The sequence below is a fragment of the Neofelis nebulosa genome, chromosome 10 (genome assembly GCF_028018385.1).
Source record: "Neofelis nebulosa isolate mNeoNeb1 chromosome 10, mNeoNeb1.pri, whole genome shotgun sequence".
NCBI classification, from domain to species: domain Eukaryota; kingdom Metazoa; phylum Chordata; class Mammalia; order Carnivora; family Felidae; genus Neofelis; species Neofelis nebulosa.
The window spans coordinates 85,089,204-85,108,626 of record NC_080791.1 but is presented as its reverse complement, the minus strand read 5'-3'; positions in this window follow the sequence as shown (position 1 = coordinate 85,108,626).

Sequence of the window (19,423 nt, the reverse complement as noted above, 5' to 3'; positions counted from 1 at the left end):
TCTATAGGATGGCAATTCATCGATATCTGTTGAGATTCCTTTGCTAAAGATGACTGATCAATTTTTGTATGTGCGAACAGCCTTGGGAAGAGTATATAATCTTTGCTTGTTGAGTACAGGATCCTTATATGCCCGTTAGATCAAAGTTAGTGATTATTTTGTTTCAATTTTCTATATCTTTAATGGATCTTTGTTTATTTCATTTATCAATTTCTAGAGAGATAATTTGTAAATCTATTATAATAGTGTATTTGTATATTTTTTTCTTTTGAAACTATATTTTTGGAGGACTCAGAAACAAGCAAACTGTTGCTAGTTCCCTATGTATCCTTTTGCAAATATTCTATGAGCATTTGATTTCAATGGAAATATATTTATATATTTTTTGTTAATTTATTTGTGGGTTTTTTTTTTTCAGAAGTGCTAATTCTCTTGTTTGTTTCATTTCCTGGTTCTGCTTTATAATACTTTTATTTCATCTTTGTTTTTTCATTGTGAGTTCATCTTTTGAGATGATTGTTGTTGCTTGGTTTTTATAAACAGGAGTCTGTGAATCTTGCTTTGTGAAAATGTCCCTAAAAAGGTTTATAATCACTTCTGACAGAGCCCTAGTGGTCAGAACATTCCTTTTTAAAAATTTTAATTTCCATCTCAGTTTTCCTTGCAACCTACCAGGGTGACATGCAGAACTGGGGTTCACATCTCACCAGTAACTTTTTTTTCCTTTCACCCAAGTAAGCCTCCATGATCTAGAAAGCTACATTCTTAATCTCCTCGATAGAGTTACTCTAGTCTGTTTTTCCTAACTGGAAGATGCAACAAAGCTCCAGGAATCATTGAGGAAACTCAATTCCAGCTTCCCTACCCTATGTCTCCAATATCCCCTGGAGCTTCTGAATCCCAGTCTTCAGCCTTCAGGAATATCTGGGTCCAAGGCTTCTGTCAGTTGCTGTTCCATCAAAAAACATCACTGGCTTTTATTTATTTGTTTCTGGTACCTGGGGATTTCTCCTTCTTTAAGATCAGTCATGGGTTATATTTAATTCATCATTTGTAAGTATTTTTAATAGGAAAAGGATTTTTTGTGCCTGTACGCTCAGGTTGCCATGTTTTCTTGAAGTCCAGAGTTGTGCAATTTGAATATTAAAATAAGTCAATCACATTATGAGGGTAATCATATCTTTAAACCTATGACTATTTTTAATGTGAACAAGGTGTTCGACTGAGCTAAAATGAAGCTTCTCCTGGACAGGTGGCAGTGTGTATAGGATGTGAATCTCACTGGCAACCTCAGATGTGAAGCATTATTACATTCACTTTCAAAAATTATGCTTGGGGCACCTGGGTGGTTCAGTAGGTTAAGTGTCTGCCTTCAGCTCAGGTCATGATCTCACAGTTTGTGAGTTTGAGCCCCACATGGGGCTCTGTGCTGACAGCTCAGAGCCTGGAGCCTGCTTCAGATTCTGTCTCTCCCTCTCTCTCTGCCTTTCTCCTACTCATGCTCTGTCTCTCTCTGTCTCTCAAAAATAAATAAACGTTAAAAGTATTTTTTAAAAAAATATGCTTTTTTTCATTCTCAAAGATTTAGCTTCTGTCCTATGGCTTTTCTTCCTCCCTTTCCTGCCTAGTTCTTCAGCCACCCACCCACTCCTCTCTCTAAACCCCAAAGTTGGGTTGGTCCATAGTTCTACAATGACACGTAGTGCCAAGAATTTAGGAGAAGTGTGCTACCATGCTAATAGGTCATATACCCACACAAATTACCAGTGAGATGTCCATCGCACTGGGCAGCATAATTCTTCAGGTCTGGCAATTCTATGATTTTCTTTCCTCCCCTCTACCTTCCAGGAAGGCTACCTATGGTTCCCTCCACTTATGCCACCACAGTCACAGCCTCTATGACAATGTGTTGCCCAGTAGGTGATACTGCTAGAAAGGGCACAATTTCTGATATTGAGTTCCACAACCTCTCAGAGGTTTTGCATCATATCTATCTCTTTTAGGAGGCAAAGTGGAGTTCCAATTTACCCTTGAGTCTTCTAGATCTCCCTTAATCTTTCTTTTTCTCTTTCTCTCTGCCATCTTCTGTTCTCCTAGCATGGGAAATGAGAGAGGCAAGAGTGCAGGATGGGGAGACTGTTGTGAGGTATCTCTTCTGAGAGTTAGGGAATTTCTCCCTCATATCCTCATATTTTGCCCATTTTTTTTGTTTGTTTCCAGGAATCTTTTCTGATCTCAGAGTCTTAGCCTTCTAGAAACAAAATCCAGGATGAAAACTGTTTGGTAGGCAATTTACCACATCCTTCTCCTGAAAGAATAAACAGAGTTGGTGATTTCCTGCTTGAAATGGGGATAGAGTGTAGAAAAAGAAAACATAAATAACATTTTGAACCAAGAACTCATCACAAATGACAGGATATATTTGTGACAATAAGGATCTCAGGATCTCCCTTAGAAATAGTTTATTCAATTGGCCTATGCATCACTGGCTATTTCCTACTAAAACCTTGTTGCTCTCAATTTCTGTCCCCTGATGTGGCTCATGGTCTTGCCCAAAAGCAAAGCCCTAGATCCTACTTAAATGGTAATTGAACTGGGTATAGAATTCTAGGTCGATAGTTATTTTTCCTTAGCACTTTGAATACATTATTCCATTGTCTCCTATGGGATTTACTCCTCAGAAAAAATTTCTGGCAAAATACAATTCTTCTTACCTCCTTGTGGCATCTTTTCTGAATCATGTGGTCTCTTAAAAACCTCTAAATGCAAAGATCCTTGAATCCATGATTGACAAAATTATTTTTTTGACAGATACACAGAACTTAACCATTTAAAGTGCTGACTGATGACTTTATAATTGGGAAACAATAATATTGTCATGGTTCAAGGCATTTTAGAGACTCTTCTTTCAGTATCTTGTGCCTATATCTAATTCTTTAAAAAAAATAGCATCAGTGCCAAATCTTGGTGTCCTTTTAGGCGTTTTGCGAGTTTCAGTCTGCAAAAACTCCTATCAACAAGATAGATGGTCAAGATGTGTTCAAAGATGGCTATAAAGCACTGAAATATTACTTTGTGAGTTTAATAAAGAGCCTCCAAAGGTAGGACTCAAAGACAATTTCTAAAATTATTCTAGGGGCTTCTGGGTGGCTCAGTCAGTTAAGCATCTGACTCTTGATTTTGGCTCAGGCCATGATCTCACACTTAAGATCAAGCCCTAATGTGGGGGCTTGATCCACACTCAGCACGGAGCCTGTTTGGGATTCTCTCTCTCTGCCCCTCTCCCACTCACACACTTGCATGCTTTCTCTCACAAAATAAATAAATAGACATTTAAATAAATAAGTAAATAAAATTATTCTAAATAATGCCATAAATGTTTGAGGAGATTTACTAACTCTCATTTGGCAGGCAGGGCGTTTGTTAGACAAGCATCATCCTTGTCGTAGCAGGATTTGAAAATATCAGCTTTTGGAGTCAGATAGGAATAACTTTGTACTACAATTTTACTATTTACCCAGATGTATGACCTTGGGCACATCATTAAAGTTATCTTCAATTTACTTTCTCATATGGCAAAATGAAAATACTTGTTTTATAGAGTCTGTGCCTGCTACCTCTTAAAGTGTTAATTTTCAGAAATAAATATGGAATCCCTATTTTTAAAAACATTCAGTTGTATGTGTTTCTGAACTCTAACATTGGCATCATTTATGCCCAAAGAGCACCAAAACTCATAATAATACATAATAATTTCTTCAATATTTAATATTGATTATCATTATACAAGCTAACAAGGCATCACCTTCATTAATTAATTTATCACTTGGCCACTTTTTTTCTATGGCTCTCATGTGCCATATCCGTAGTACTGCACTTCACAACTACTTATAACAATGTTTATGTAATTCATTTTTCTAAATGTTTATTTTTGAGAGAGAGAGAGCATGAGTGGGGGAGAGGCAAGGCAAGAGGAGAACAAAGGATCCTAAGTGGGCTGTGTGCTCTCAGCAGCAAGCCTGATGCGTAATTCGAACTCATGAACTGTGAGATCATGACCTGAGCTGAAGTCAGATGCTCAACCGACTCTTAGGCACCCTTATGTAATTCATTTTTAATGCAGAAACAAAACAAACAAAACCCTAACAGTACAAAAGAAAATTGTGAAAATGATGAAATGTATACAGCTGAATGGATGAGACTCCCAAGGACATTAAATCAGAGTGCTCTGGGGGAAAGCATCATGAAATTGAACTTTAGAACAGTAAAAAAGTCATGGTGGCCCCCCTCTCAGCCCTCAACACTGTGCTAGCGACACACTATCCATGTCAGTCTTTGTAAATGCAATTGACATAAATAGCTGACATGCTAGAGAAAGGGTGTAATAAAATGAAATGGCTCAGAAGTTGAGTTATTATGATTCAGATAGGCTCACCTCTAGCTATACCTATATCTGAGATAAAGACTATAGTTAGCATGTGCCTAGCACATTGAAAATGTTCAAAAAATGGCAATTCGTGTTGCCTTATTGCCACAGTCCTACCATTACATCTTTTTCATTATTCCAATCCAACTTATGTATCTGACTCTATAAAAGATATAGCTCACCTCCTGTTTTCTCACCTTGTCACTTGCAACTGATTTCACGTTTAAATGGCTTTTATTCTGTTTTCCCAATGAATTTTAAATTTTATTTATATCTTCTTCACATTCCCATCTCCAGCCCTCCATTAAGTAAATATATTTTAGAAAGATGCAATTGGCTTGAGGCTTCATAAAGAATCAGGATGTCATTAAACAATTGCTTACATTTCCAAAAGAAGACGAATCAGTAAGAAGTTGAAAGACAATGTTTTATGAAATAAAAGTTTTCTAGTTAAAGAATTTTCTTTGATGTCTTGAATTTTTCTCTAGAGAAAAAGTAGTCAAAATTCATTATATTTATAACAGGTTTGTGGTTGTTGCTATATTCAAATTTTCTCCCCAAGTTGTATTTAGCATGATTTTCTCTTCTTTAAATGACCTTTGTCCCAAAACTCAGAGCCAGTGTATAATGAGCATGAGCCCCTGAGTCGGGTGGAAACTATGACAAAGCAGCATCAGAGATTTTAATGAGAAGAGAAAATACCAGGAAAAAAAAAATAATAGTAGAGTCCAATGTTCATTTAGATCAAATTAAGTATAAATATTTACTTTAGGAGCAGTGCAAGATCAAATCTTCATCTCCCTGGTACAAAAGGTACCCTTTAAACATGCCTGAGTCAAATCACATGGAGATGTGAACAATAACTCTTTTTATTCGTCTACCTCACCAGTTCACCAAACAGAATAATGAATAAGCCACCAAGTGCGCCCAACAGTGCTTGCTTCATGGCTTTTACATACAGGCACCATTCTTCTTAAAAGCAACAAGTGCAGTCTGATTCAGTGGTAAATCACACAGTGATGATTTGGGCTGTGTGTGCTGGGTTATAACATGTGGGTGCTGCCACCAAGCACACACCGGCTGGCGGTCTAGCAGCCCTGAGTGTCACCCCGTGAGCTAAATGCATGCAAGCATCACTGAGAAAACACCCTGTATCTGCGTTTTATTGTGGAACTCATCAGTAAGACTTACTCTCCAATCCTCCCTTTTGTGCTATTGTAAGCACACAGCCGCTAGAGTCCTTCTGAAACAGCGTTCAGAAGGTAACATGTACCCCAGAGGCCGGGGACCTCAGGTACCAATCAGAGATTTAAATTAAATGTCACTGATGACAGTGACGAACATGAAAAAATTCAGACTCTTGTTAAAGGGACATTTCTTACCATGCCTGATCTCCAGCCTGATCACACCTATAAAAGACTTTTTTCAAAAGTTGATCTTTAGTTTAAAATTAAGAAATAACCCCCCTATGTTCTTATGGCACTGGCATAGCACATCTATGTTAAAAATTTCTGTAAAAAGTAATGTTTTGAAAGCTGCTGATAATTTCTAAAAGGTCACAGAGCGATATATGCAAACAGATAGCAGTTATCATTTGGGTATTGGTATACATCAAAAAGGAAACTGTATACATTCAGTTATTTTTAAGAAGCAATTACTGTCTCAATTGAATTACCTGGTGATTAACAGAAAAATATTTTAGAGGGCAGATAAGGCAGTCCTGGTACTGATTGCATCAAGCAGATTGTTAGAGAGGTGGGAGATAAAAGTGAATATAGAGTTTCAACATCGTGACCCTAACCTTTGACAGTCAGATAAGAATGTCCACTCTAAAGGAAATTAAATACAGCAAAGTACGATTAGATCACAATGTGCAGAGAGAGAGATCTTATTTTTGTGTTTTCATGATGCAAGAATAAAAGCATTGTTTTCTTTCTCTCTCAGATGATGCCTATTTCACCATGCGTGGAAATAAGGAATTAAAGTTGAGTCTCCTTTTATGTCTTATTAATTTCTTCCCTGGCATGTGAAAACAAATTAAGAGAGGTTTTTAAATAGTTTTCAATTTGCTTGCATAATTTTGTGAACTTGCATAGTTTACAAAACCCTTTCACCTGAGAGGCAAAACTGGCTCTTCATAAATAAGGAAAAATGTTCCAAGAGGTCAAGTGACTCATCCAAGATCAAATAGTCTATGTTCGAGTCAAGACACAGTCTTTTTCTTGTGGATGCATAGCTGGGACGTTTTCTCCACTAGCTCACACTCTTTCCTCTCTTTCCATTTTTACGTTGATTCAGGTTGTGACCCTCTCACTGTGGAGCTCATCATGTCCTCTGTTGGCAAACAACTTTTATTGCAACAGATTCAGGGGGCTTTTAGCCAAGGTGACTGGTGTCAGTTTTGTTTAAGATTTACATCAAAGCAATAGTGAAAACTTCTCTTTCTTATGCCTATTTTTGTCTTGAGCAAGAACTTCCCCGATGTATATGATAATGTGTGATACACACGTGTGGTCCAAGGAGAAAAGCACGAAATGTGTTGTCATTTGTGAATATAGAAAAGCAATTTGAAATAAACTCTCATAGTCCTTTACAAAATGTAATAAAATTCTTATCTCCTACTATAATTTGTTTCAGGGCAATATTTTCATTGTACCGTATTCCTAATGATCATAACAGCAAAAAAGACAGCAGGGGAAGAAAGAGGATCTCTGAATTTCTCTTTGCTCTAATGGAAGTGTTGAGAAATCAGGATGTTGCTGTTTTGTGTTTTTTTGTTCGTTTTACTTTAACAGTGTGTTTAAATGAAAACCCAGCAAATAGACCATTTTTTATAGCGGAAATAACAACAATTTTTCCATCTGAGTTCATGATCCTACAAGTGCAAACACATGAAGTTTCACTTTTACATAACTATCACTCTGCAGAGGTAGGTACAAATGATGGAAACCCATTCACATAACTGTAGAAGAGTTAAAGGCAACTTATTCTCATAGTTTCTTGACAAATAAATTCGTGTTCTTATGTAAACACCCAGGAGGCAAGGTTAGTTTGTAAGTTACAGAGAAGGAACTGCTTCCCCACCCCACCCCCACTCCCCAGATTAAAAGGCATCTCTGCAGCTCCAAATTATATGGGGTTACATCGGTAATTAAAAAATTGATAAGCAAAGAGTCCTGGCAGGGAAATCATGAAGAAAGTTTGGAACTCTTCAATTTGTTTGTCACAAAGCCTGAAGCAGGGATATCGTGGAAGTGGAAATCATCAATATCATTATCATCATCATCCTCCTCCTCATCATCAGTAGTCTGTGTACAGAAGACTTGTTTTCTGCTTCAGGCATCGTGCTTTCAGAGGAGACATCCACGTGAATAGTATGACTGAATATTCATTTCATGTGTGAAGGTAATAAACTTAGTGAAGTGACCTGCCCAAGATCACACTGGTAATAAGTGGTTTAGCTGTGGTTCCAACTCAGGCCAAGAAAGAGCTCAGAGGAAAACTCAGGCATTCTGGTTCCACCTCTAGCACTTTTCTCACTGTGATTTGGAGAATTCACAAGGCTTTCGTGCACTTTTAGTTTCCTCATTGGTAAAGTTACAAACAACTATTACTAAACTGTAACCAACAAACTCCTCAGGTGGAGAAGGGCCAAGAAGTGGGCTGGTAGTTCATTGCAAGTGATCTGTGCACTGTTGTAGGCTAAGTCATATGTTTTGCTTATACACATGCTTCTGCTTCACAGGTGTGCAGATTTATTTCTGTAATATTAAAAGAAACTTAAAAATTATTTCTGAATTCATAAAATTTTTGTCATGATGTATGTTCTCAAACAGCATACTAAAAGATTTATTACTATCAAATCAAGATTCCCGAAAATATTTTTTTATGTAAAATTGGGCTTTCGCTTCTTCAAAGGTAAAATATCATAAGTTAGGATGATATCCCCAAACTCTCCTACTTGTAAATTTCCATGACTGTAAGGAACAATTTAAATGACTTTACTATTAATTTTTTTAAACTTTCAGGGGCAATGCATTTAAATTACTTTTTCCTATTCATATATACAGTTTTTGTATTTTTTTTTTGTGAGGGCAGTGAATGCCCCAGCGCTTTGTGGAGACAGTCACTAAAAAGCAGAAACTGGTAGATTTAGCAATGTCTGCTTCTTTGAACCCTCAGTGATGTTTTTGGCATAAATTGGCCATTTCCTATAGTATTGGTGATCATTTTGGCAAAGCTTAGGGGCTCTTAGACCTTGTCTAGGTAAGATGCTTTTAAAAAAAATGATAGTTGAATCAGAAAACAGCCATGGGGGCATGTCATTATATGAGATTCCTCTCATTCTGCCTACTGAGAATGGTTTGTTGATTTTGAGCTACTTCAAATGGCTCAGGGCTGCACCTCTAGCCCCAATGATTGTAGAAATAACTGCTAATGGAAAGTTGCCCACGGAGGCAACCTGAATGATGGCAGCTCCAATCACATTTGCAGCTTTGCTTGGGACTAACTTGCACGATTCTCCTTTTGTTCACATGATACAAAGCATGCTAACTCTAACCAGGCATCTGACCTCCATTATCACCACTAAAGAAGCCTACTTGCCTGCGCACACCTGGGGGAGGTAGTAAACTGTTACAAACTTTCTGAAGGGCAAACTGGTCATGTGGGTGAAACTTCGGCAGTTTCCCTTGTAAAAATTTGTCACGAGAAAAATCACCATGTATGTGCAAAATTTTTACAAATAAAAATGGTTCCCATAGAACTTTGTTTATCTATGTTTATCATAGAGTTGATTAAACTATAGTTACAACCTGACACAAATACTATACAGCCATTAAAATGTTTTTAAAAGAAATTTAATGGCAATGAAAGATAACAAGTTAAGAAAGGGGACTAGGTGATAGATGATAGATAGATAGATGAAAGATAGATATAATGGGTTACAGATATAGATATTGTATGATATTAATGACATTTTAAATTTGTTTCGAAATATATTAATGATTTTCTTTGTTTTGATTTTCCTAAGTGTAAAACCTTTCATGGCATTTGGAAGTACAGCTTAGTGTATATAACTGACTTTTTTTTCCCCCGGAAACACATCATGCTGGTACCCCTCTGGGCCTTTGCATTCAGTCTATCTCACTAGAAAATTTTTCTCCCAGATTTTCGCAAGACTGGCTCAAGAAGTTTGCTCCAATCCTCTACTCATCCACCAGAAATTGCTGCACAGTCCCAGCCATATCATCCCTGTTTTCTCTTCTTCACAGCCCTTATTACCATCTGAAGTTACTTTCTTCAGCTTTTCTATATACTTGATTATTGTTCATCTCTTCTCAAAGGAATTTAATATCTATGAGAATTGAGCACTTTTTGATCCTATTTCCTGTTATGATCCCTTAATACCGTGATAGATGCATAATTGGTGCTCAGTAACTATTTGTCAAACAAATAATTTAGTAAATGTGTGAATCACATTTCTCTTTTCTGGTGAGCTCTGGGGCTCTTTGATTCTAATTTAGGAAGAAAGCATGGTATCCCAATATTCATCAGAAATAATTCTATCTACCCATAACTGTCATATATCCTTCCCTGACTTCTGTTACTCACTTGAGAAACATTGAGTCTCTACCATGTGCCAGAGATAGTGCTAAGAGCAAATACAAATGTAAAATAAGAATCCAATTGGTTGTTTTGATCTCAGGAGGCCCATGGTTAATGGGACATACAGAACTATAACATATGACAGGATAGATAATTGGCATGGGGGGGGGTAAGAACAAAGAGAGAGTATGCAGGATGCTATGTGAATGAAGTAGGGGGGTGTGGAAACACCTTGTTGATGTGGACGGCTTCATGGATGTGAGCTGGAAGGATGTTCCAGGTAGAGGGAATGGAATGTGTTTTGTAGGCATGCAATGTTCCTAGAATGATGAACAGCTCGGAAGGAGTAAATGTAGATGAAGACCTGAAGCTGGCCATTTAAGCAAAAGATTGATTGAGACTGGCCTTACACTGTGCCAAGGAGTGTGGATTTTTTCCTATAAGCAATAGGAAATGACAAAGAATTCTGAGTTTGAAGATCCCCTTCTGGATAAAGCTCATATTTAAAATTAACTGGATTTTCAATTACTTGAGAACAAATATTCTGAATTCAGTAGGCATCATCCTTGATTCTTTTTCCTTATCTGCATCCCTATCCTCCATATCTAATGAGTAAATCCTAGGATTGAGCACCAATCCATATCTCTAATCATCTATGTACTTCCTTTTGTCTTCAGTCCCTCACCCTCAACCAACTTACTAGATTTCTTCGAGTCTCCTAGTTGGTCTTCTTACTTCACTCTTGTCTGTCTTCACTCTTTTGTCCACATGGTGGCCAGTCATCTTTTAAAATAAAAAGCATGCCGCTTCCTATTGCCTTTTGAATAAAATCCAGACTCCCTCCATTGGTCGGGGAGCCCAGCATCATCTGGCCTCTGCTCATCTTTCCAACCTGCTTGTGTGTCTGTCTCCTTTATTGAATAGGGAACAATCAAGATGAACCTTCTCTCTATTCCTCAAACACACAAAGCTCTTCTTCTCCTTAGGCTTTCACAAGGTGCTTCCTCTGCCTGAAATGTTTCTCCTACTTTTCACCTACTTCCTCATTCTGCAGGTATCAGTCTAAATTTTATCACATCCCCTGACAACTCTGTCAAAGTAGATTCTACCCCTATGTGGTAGTCAGCCTCTTAAATAGCCCCAGATAATCCCTACCCCCTGGTATTCATGCCATTATGTAGTCCCTACATTAGTGTCCTAAGACTGTCGTAACAGATTACCAAAAACTGGGTGGCTTTAGAATAATAGAAATTTATGATCTCACAGTTCTGGAAGATAGAAATGCAAAATCAAGGTGTTGGCAGGGCCATGCTCCCTCTGAAGGCTCTAAAACAGAATTCTTCCTTGCCTCCTCTAGCTTCATGTGGTTGCCAACAATATTTGATGCTCCTTGGATTGTAGATGCCTCCCTGAAATCCCTCCCTCTGTCTTCACATAGTCTTCTTTCCTGGTGTTTGTCTCCAAATAAGTCCCACCAGGTCCAGTACAAACTAATCTTAATTACTTCTACAAAGACCCTGCTTCCATACAAGGTCAATTCACAGGTACCAGAGTTTAGTACTCCCACATATCTTTTGGGGGACCCAACCATCCCCTCCCACACTGCAGAGGATCGATTTGTGCAGCTAGTGGAATACAGGGAAGTGACAGTATGTGATTTTTGAGCTTAGGTCATAAAATGCATTGCAGCCTATCCTTGCTCTGTCTTGGATTACTCGCTCTGGGCAACGTCATCCACATGGAGAAGATACTCGAGCAACCCTCTGGAGAGGTTCACAGGGGGAGGAACTGAGACTGCCTGCCAACAGCTGGCACCAGTTTGCTAGCCACATAAGTGAGCCTGCTAAGCAGCTGAAACATCAGTCCTAGTCAAGCCTTTAGATGATGGCAGCTTTAGCCAACATCTTAACTACAACCTCATAAGAAATCTTGAGCTAAAATCACCTCTAAGCAATTTCTGAGTCCCTGGCCCACAGAAACTTTGAGATAATAAATGTTTATTATTTAAAGCCACAAAGTTTGGATTAGTTTGTTACACAGCAAAAGATAACTAATACACTCCCTATTTTCTGTTCTGTGTCTGTTACAAAATAAATATTTAATAAATATTAGTCATTATTATTATTATTAATAAATTCCTCAGAAAAATACTTACATATTATTATCATAGGTATCATCTAAATCTATTTATAATTCACCCATCACTCACAGTTATATCCGCAAAATAAGATCATGCCCAAAGGCCCCTAGAAAGAAAAAACATTTTTTTCTCGGTTAGTAAAATAAGATCTATGATGTATTAAAAACAAACCACTGATACACACAAAAACATGAATGAATCACAGAAACATTATGCTGAGCGAAAGAAGTCAGACATAAAAGAACACATGCACTATGATTCTATTTATTTAAAACTCTAGAAAAAGACATATCTAATCTATAGTGACAGGAAGCAGATCAGTGCTTGCTTGGAGCCAGAGGTGAAAGGGTGGATTGACTGCAGAGACGCACTAGAGAACATTCTGAGGTGATAAAAATGTTCTGCATGTTGACGGGACCAGTCACATAGTTGTACGCATGTTTCAAAACCCATCAGACTGTGTCCTTAAAATGCATGCTTTTTATTTTATGTAAATTCTGTCTCAATATAGTTAATGGAAAAATGTACAATTCTCTGAGCATTCATGAGCCAAGTGCTTTACGTAATTATCTCTAGTACAAGAGCAATAGCCTCATCTTTTGAAAATAGAAATTGAGTCTCAGAGAGATTAAGTGACTTGTTCAAGGCCACACAATTGTGGGTCCATGATTTTGCTTGGTTCGGTATGCTTTTTTAGAGTTAAAAAGAATTTTATATGTCATCTAATCCAGTAATGGCAAACTCCAATATTTTGCGGGGCTCAGCAGTAAAAGTCTCTAGGATAGGGGCACCTGGGTGGCTCAGTAGGCTAAGTGTCCAATTCTTGATTTTGGTTCAGGTCATGATCTCAAGGTTCAGGAGATTGAGCCTTGCATCAGGCTCTGCACTGACAGCACAGCACAGAGCCTGCTTGGGATTCTCACTCTCCCTCCCTCTCTCTCTGCCCTCCCCCTGCTCATGCTCTCTCTCTCTCTCTCTTTCTCAAAATAAATAAAAAAACTTTTTAAAAAAGTCTATAGGATAAAGTTGAGGACAAAACAACAGAGAGAGGTTGGGATTCTATTTTTTTCTTTGAATAGGGGAGACCCTGGTCAAATAAACCATATCTTGGACATTTTACAGATCAGTCACCTGAGACTAAAGAGATTAAATAACTCCCTTATGGTCACCCAGCTACAGAATGGCAGAGCTCCTGAAAGAGAGACAAGATGATGTAGGTGGAGTAGAGAAAGTGAAAAAAAGTGGGAAGGCAAATACTTAAAATAAAATTCCAGCATATAAGAGATGATTGTACTTATGCATTTACATAACACAAATCAAAAGTTTAGTAAAAGTAATACATAGCATAGCTCATCTGAATTTAACGACTAATTCATTTGCCTGCACCTTTTTCCATCCACACAGCATTTACTGAGTTCTCACCACATGCAGAACGCTATGCTTGGGGACCTATCCTTCCTGTACTTGTTAAATGCACCATCCTCTTTGAATCCAGTACAACCTCAGCTCCAAATTGCTTCCTTCCTTGTCAAACGTCCTTTTTCTGACTTTCAACCACACTGCACATGTAGAAACTTGCTCCACTGCCCTTGTCTCCACTTATCTGTAAAACACATTTTGGACTTTATTGTAGCTCTGTATAATTATGTCTGGTCCACTAATTGTTTTAAATGTGTATGTCTTTTCTTCCAAGCTAATTGCAAAGGATTTCTGAACAGTATAAGACTAAATATCTTAAATGACTTAATAGCCTCCTAGTACACAGCACAGGGTTAGGCACACAAAAGAGACTCCATCAATTCTTATCAACTGATTATCCTGATGTCTTGGAATAGCAGCATGTCTTAGTTTGGGTCTCACCGAAGCATGACCTGAGATAAGGATTTGAGTGCTACTTGAGTGCTAAACTCAGATAAACTCCTGTCTATTGGAGAGCGATCCCTGGAACCACCAGTAGGGGTATGAGGAACTGAAACAAAGAAGAGAAGAAAAGGAACTGACAACAGGGAATATTCAGGACCAGATGACTGTCTGGGTAATTGGAGTTCAGGGTAAATTGCTGTGCGGGTAATTGAGAAAGTCTATAGAATACACTTTTGAGTTGTCCAACCTAAGGGGGGTGAGGAGAAGGAACGCTTGTTCACTGAATCAATTCATCACTGGTTAAGAGTTGTTTCTTTTTTTTTTTTTTTTTTTTTTTTTTAAATTTTTTTTTTCAACATTTTTAATTTATTTTTGGGACAGAGAGAGACAGAGCATGAACGGGGGAGGGGCAGAGAGAGAGGGAGACACAGAATCGGAAACAGGCTCCAGGCTCCGAGCCATCAGCCCAGAGCCTGACGCGGGGCTCGAACTCACGGACCGCGAGATCGTGACCTGGCTGAAGTCGGACGCTTAACCGACTGCGCCACCCAGGCGCCCCAAGAGTTGTTTCTTGTGACATTCATTCCCCAAGCCAATCCCAGTTGGCTGGAGGTGGAGCATGTTCCAGCGGCTAGAGAAAGCCCCTCCACACACAGTGTCAGGCGCCTGCAGTAAGACTCCATTGGTGTGCACGGGAATGAAGATTGCCAACAAGATAAGTCAGAGCACTAACAGCTTCTGCTACACAGCACATTTCAATCAAAGGGAGGCATTTTCATGGCAACATTTATTTAGCGCCAACCATGTGATGTTCTCCGGAATACAAAAATAAATACAACATGTTCCTTGTCCGCTAGGAACTTAGCTCTGCTACTTCTCATTGAAGATGATGGAGAAAAGCAGAAAAATAGGTGGTGGAAGAGAAACTAACCCCATCCCCGTTCCCATTCAGTCTATACTCTCTGATGAAAAATTTTTTAAGTTTATTTATTTATTTCTGAGAGAGAGGGGGAGAGAGCATGCACACACACAGGTGCACAAACAGGGAAGTGGCAGAGAGAGAGGGGGAGAGAGAGAATCCCAAGCAGGCTCCACACTGTCAGGACAGAGCCCAACACGAGGCCGAACCTCATGAACTGTGAGATCATGACCTGAGCCGGAATCAAGAGTCAGATGCTTAACCAGGTACCTCTATTCTCCGATGAAATTTTTATGCTGTTCTTCCCACCAATTCATTACAGTCATGATCCCCAAATAGCCATCATGTTTAATGGCTTGTAGTCACTGTCCTACTGGCATGAAGTCAGACCAGAGTCTGAAAGATGAAGAAAGTATCTGTGTTCACCTCTGTTCCCCAGTGTGTTCCTGCCCTGCGTCAGTGAAATCTCTCACATCAATATTTCATTAACCCACCAAATATGCTACGTGATTTTCTGTTCAAATTAAACTAATATTTGAAACAAAGAAAAAAAATCATGCGAGGGAAGTCACTTACCACAAAGGCTCCGAAAAGAAGTTATATGGGAAAGGCGGCTGTATTTTGTGCTTTTGCCATAAAATGAAGCAGACAGTCTGTTCTGTGAAGTACTATAATTATAAAGCAATTTGCTACCTCTAATGGGAGGACTTTTCTTTCATAAAATATTAACTAAATATAATATCAGTGCAATAGGTTAGAAATAGTCTTAGTTTCTCCATAAAAAGTCAATTTGTAACCACTGTGAACGTCTTCTTCAGGATGATGGCATCCAAAACATCCTCTGTGCCCACAGCCATTTGGCCTTGAATAAAGCACAACGCATTTCCCAGGTCCTCTCCCGCGGATTTGATGCTAAGTGCTTTTCCCCTGTAAACACGTTAGTCTGCGATGCTGCTCTATCTTCTTGCTGGACACTTCTCAACTGAATGTACTGCTGTTGCCCAGAAGTTTTGGTGTACTGACTGTAGCCCCCAAACTTTAATGGTTTAAAAAATTCAAGTTTAGGGTGAGGACTTGGTTTGCAAACCCCACCCTCTTTGTACTGTGGGATTACCTGTACCTTTTCACATCATGGAAAGGGATGGTTCGTTCTGTGAGACTGGTGTTTTCTGGTCAGGACTGCTCTCCAGACAGCAAAGGCAAGCAGAGCAGTCTGGAGCTGCCTAGGAGCAGGAGGGGCAGATAAAGCTCTGATTGCAAGCGGAGAGGTCAAAGACCACCTCCTTCTACTTTTTCCCCCCTACTTATGTTTTCCTTCCATTTTATATCCTTACACAAAATTTTGAGTTTGTTTCTTGGTTTTGGTTTTGTTTTACTGAACAAAAACTTGCTCTGAAACTTGCCTAATGAATTCAGAAACTTGTTTCCCCGTGTCACTCGGTTCTTACCATTTTCCATCAGAGGCAGCGATCGCCCTAACGATCCCAGATGATTTGTTTTTCTAGGGAAAGGAGGCAATCTAAAGTGAAAAGTGAAAGTGTTTATCTCCTAGCATTATTTCAAGCCACTGTGCCATTTTTCACTGACTTCTCAGATAGAGGGAAAAACAAAAACAAAAAACACCCAAATAACAAAACCCCAACAAATCCCCAAACAGTCTTGTTTTTAAAACCTTCTTCATTAGAAGTAATATATAGAAAATCCATACTTGCTCATTTGGAAAATGCCTAAGGCTACATCCACTTCCACACATTCCTTTGTTGATTTACACTTCTGAAATGGATCATCAAATTCTATTGATCTTAATCAGCAAAATCCTTTTTGTTTTCTAGTTCTTAGGAGCTTCCAAATTAGGCAGGAAGTTTTGCAAGGAGAACGAATGTTATACTCGGAGCAGGCACTTAGTACATAAATGCTGAATGCAAACTGGAAAGGCACCTCTGGCTCTTATGCTCCCTTCAAAATTTGCATATATTTTGCCAGAGGGTAACATTTGATATACTTTCTGAATGAATGAATGAGTCCATGAGTTTAATCAAATATTCACATTTAAATATTAGAATTTTGTTCAATCAAGTTGTGAACCTGTGTCATAACATAACCTAATGTTTAAACGTATATTACATATATTCAATTATTACATGGAATATATTATTTCTGTAGGTATGTGCATATGCATATATACATTTTACTTTACCCTACATATGTGGAGGGATAGACACAAACTGATAAAACTGGTTGTCTCTAGAAGGTGGGATTCAGGGTGGGGGCTTCACATAATTGTGAAATGGAAAAAAAAATAACTTAGCTGTGACTATTTCAAACAGACAGGGATAGAATATAAACTCACATAAGAATGCTCGTGGAACCGTCTCCCAGCTTTATCAGATCCTAGCATTATGCCCTATTTTGCTTCAGATCATTTTTTAAAGAAATTAAACATTTCAGATACAACAGAGAAGTTTTCATTCTCTACATCGCATGTTTCTACGGTATTTGAATTCCATATGATGAACGTATTTGTGGTCAGCAAAGAAATCAGTACCAGTTTAAAAATAAATATTAGCCATGCCAAAGTGAAGGGAAATGAGTTTCAACGGATCATCTGCAGTTGTGTTTCCAAAGAGTTTCTCCTCATCTGTTGTTAACAAGAGGCGACTTTGCCTACTGTCTGTTCGTCGGCTCACAGCTGTCTGGCAATTGGAAGTGGTGAGTTGGGACCAAAAGCACAATGTCAATTTGGGTACCGGTGGCTTGGCAAGCCACATGTTCCTATTTATCCCTGTCAGCCACAGGCCCTATTAACTATTTTTAATGAATCACCACTGCTTTTACTTTTGCCATCAGCCTTGACCTTCACCATTTAGAAACACATGGTCTCTCATAAACGATAGCCCACGACACATAAACTTGAGAAGGATTCTATCACAGCTCAAACTACAATATCTATCACTAAAACAAACGGCTCATTCTAGCTGAAGAGACACTCATATATATCACGGAACCAACCTTCCATATTTTGAAATTTACTGCCCCGTGTTGGCTGATTTTTTTTTAAGGAGGCCAGGCAACCTTGCTCACTTAATACTTTTGATAAACTTCTGCTGACAAGGACTGTGATTAATGATGGTTAAAAGAATTGAATCAAGAGTAGGAAAGACAGAGCCAAAAAAGCAGACTGCTGGGCTGATGGAAACTAACGTCTCTACAGAAATATATGATGGACTCTCCTTTTTTACCATGCCAAGTAATTACTTGCACAGGCCTGTTGTAATAATTCCTATTACAGCCAAAACGGAAAAGTCAGTAACTCACCGCCCTGGGACAAGGTGAAGGCAAGGCCAGAGTAGCATGGATCAATATTTCATTTACTCACTGAGGTTAGCTTCTATCCCTGTATCAAATTCTTTTACAGAAAGCCATGAAAGAAATGAGGTTTGCTGCAAAACACCAATACAGGGGCCTTGTTTCCTTGGGGTGCTTATGAAGGAAGCAGAGCAACAAACCCTTGCAGGAAAACAATATGCACTCAAGGTCACTCATTACTTGCTACTGTTGGAAAATAAAGTGCCATTAGCCTGATATGAGTAATGTGCATCAATCAACTGCCGACGAGAAAAAGTGTGTTTTCAACTTGGTGGTGCTACTGATAATGAATGAGCAATTTGAACACTGTCTACACAATTTGACAATTGTGAAAAACTTTTCTCTTGACAGTGCATCATTTGTTTAAAAAAATCCCATTAACATTTATCTCTGATTACCTCCTGCCTTAAAAAAAAAAAGAAAAGAAAAGAAAAAGGAGAAAAAGTCCACAATGGTTGCCACCGCCGCCCAAGAAGTTTCTAGTTTGGTACTTTTCCTAAAGAGAAATTATAGTTTGACTACAAAAATGCCATAGAAAACAAAAAATTTGAACCATATTGTTTCTCAACAGGTTTCCTTTTAAAGACTTTTAAATGTCTGATTCTCAGTTTAAGTTTTCTATGAAGCTGTCTGAGAAAAGGGTTGGTAGTAATCAATTTTTGGTCCATGTGGATATGATGGACTAGCTTATTGTCAATGGTGAATTCTTAAAATTTCATGTACAAACAGATTTAAATAGTCCCCATGTATATGAACCTTAAATGAGATGAAAAATCTAAATGTTATTTACCCATTACATTTTTGTTTAGTGTTTGGGCTAGAATAGACTTCAATGCTACATTGTTCTCTTTCTTAAGATTTTATGAGAACCTCTATTTATAAAGCATATTTCCACAATGTTACATACTTCCATGTGGAATGGTCTTAGGAAAATTCTCTTACACTTGCTTTTCTCTCCCACATCTATATTAATTCCCACTTGCTTTTCTTATGATTCCAGGAGGAAAGAAAGCATAGAAGGGTTGATTTACTTACTTAGAAACATAGGCTACTGGCAGTGACGACCAGTAAACTTAAATGTTTCTTGCAGTTCATTTTTTTT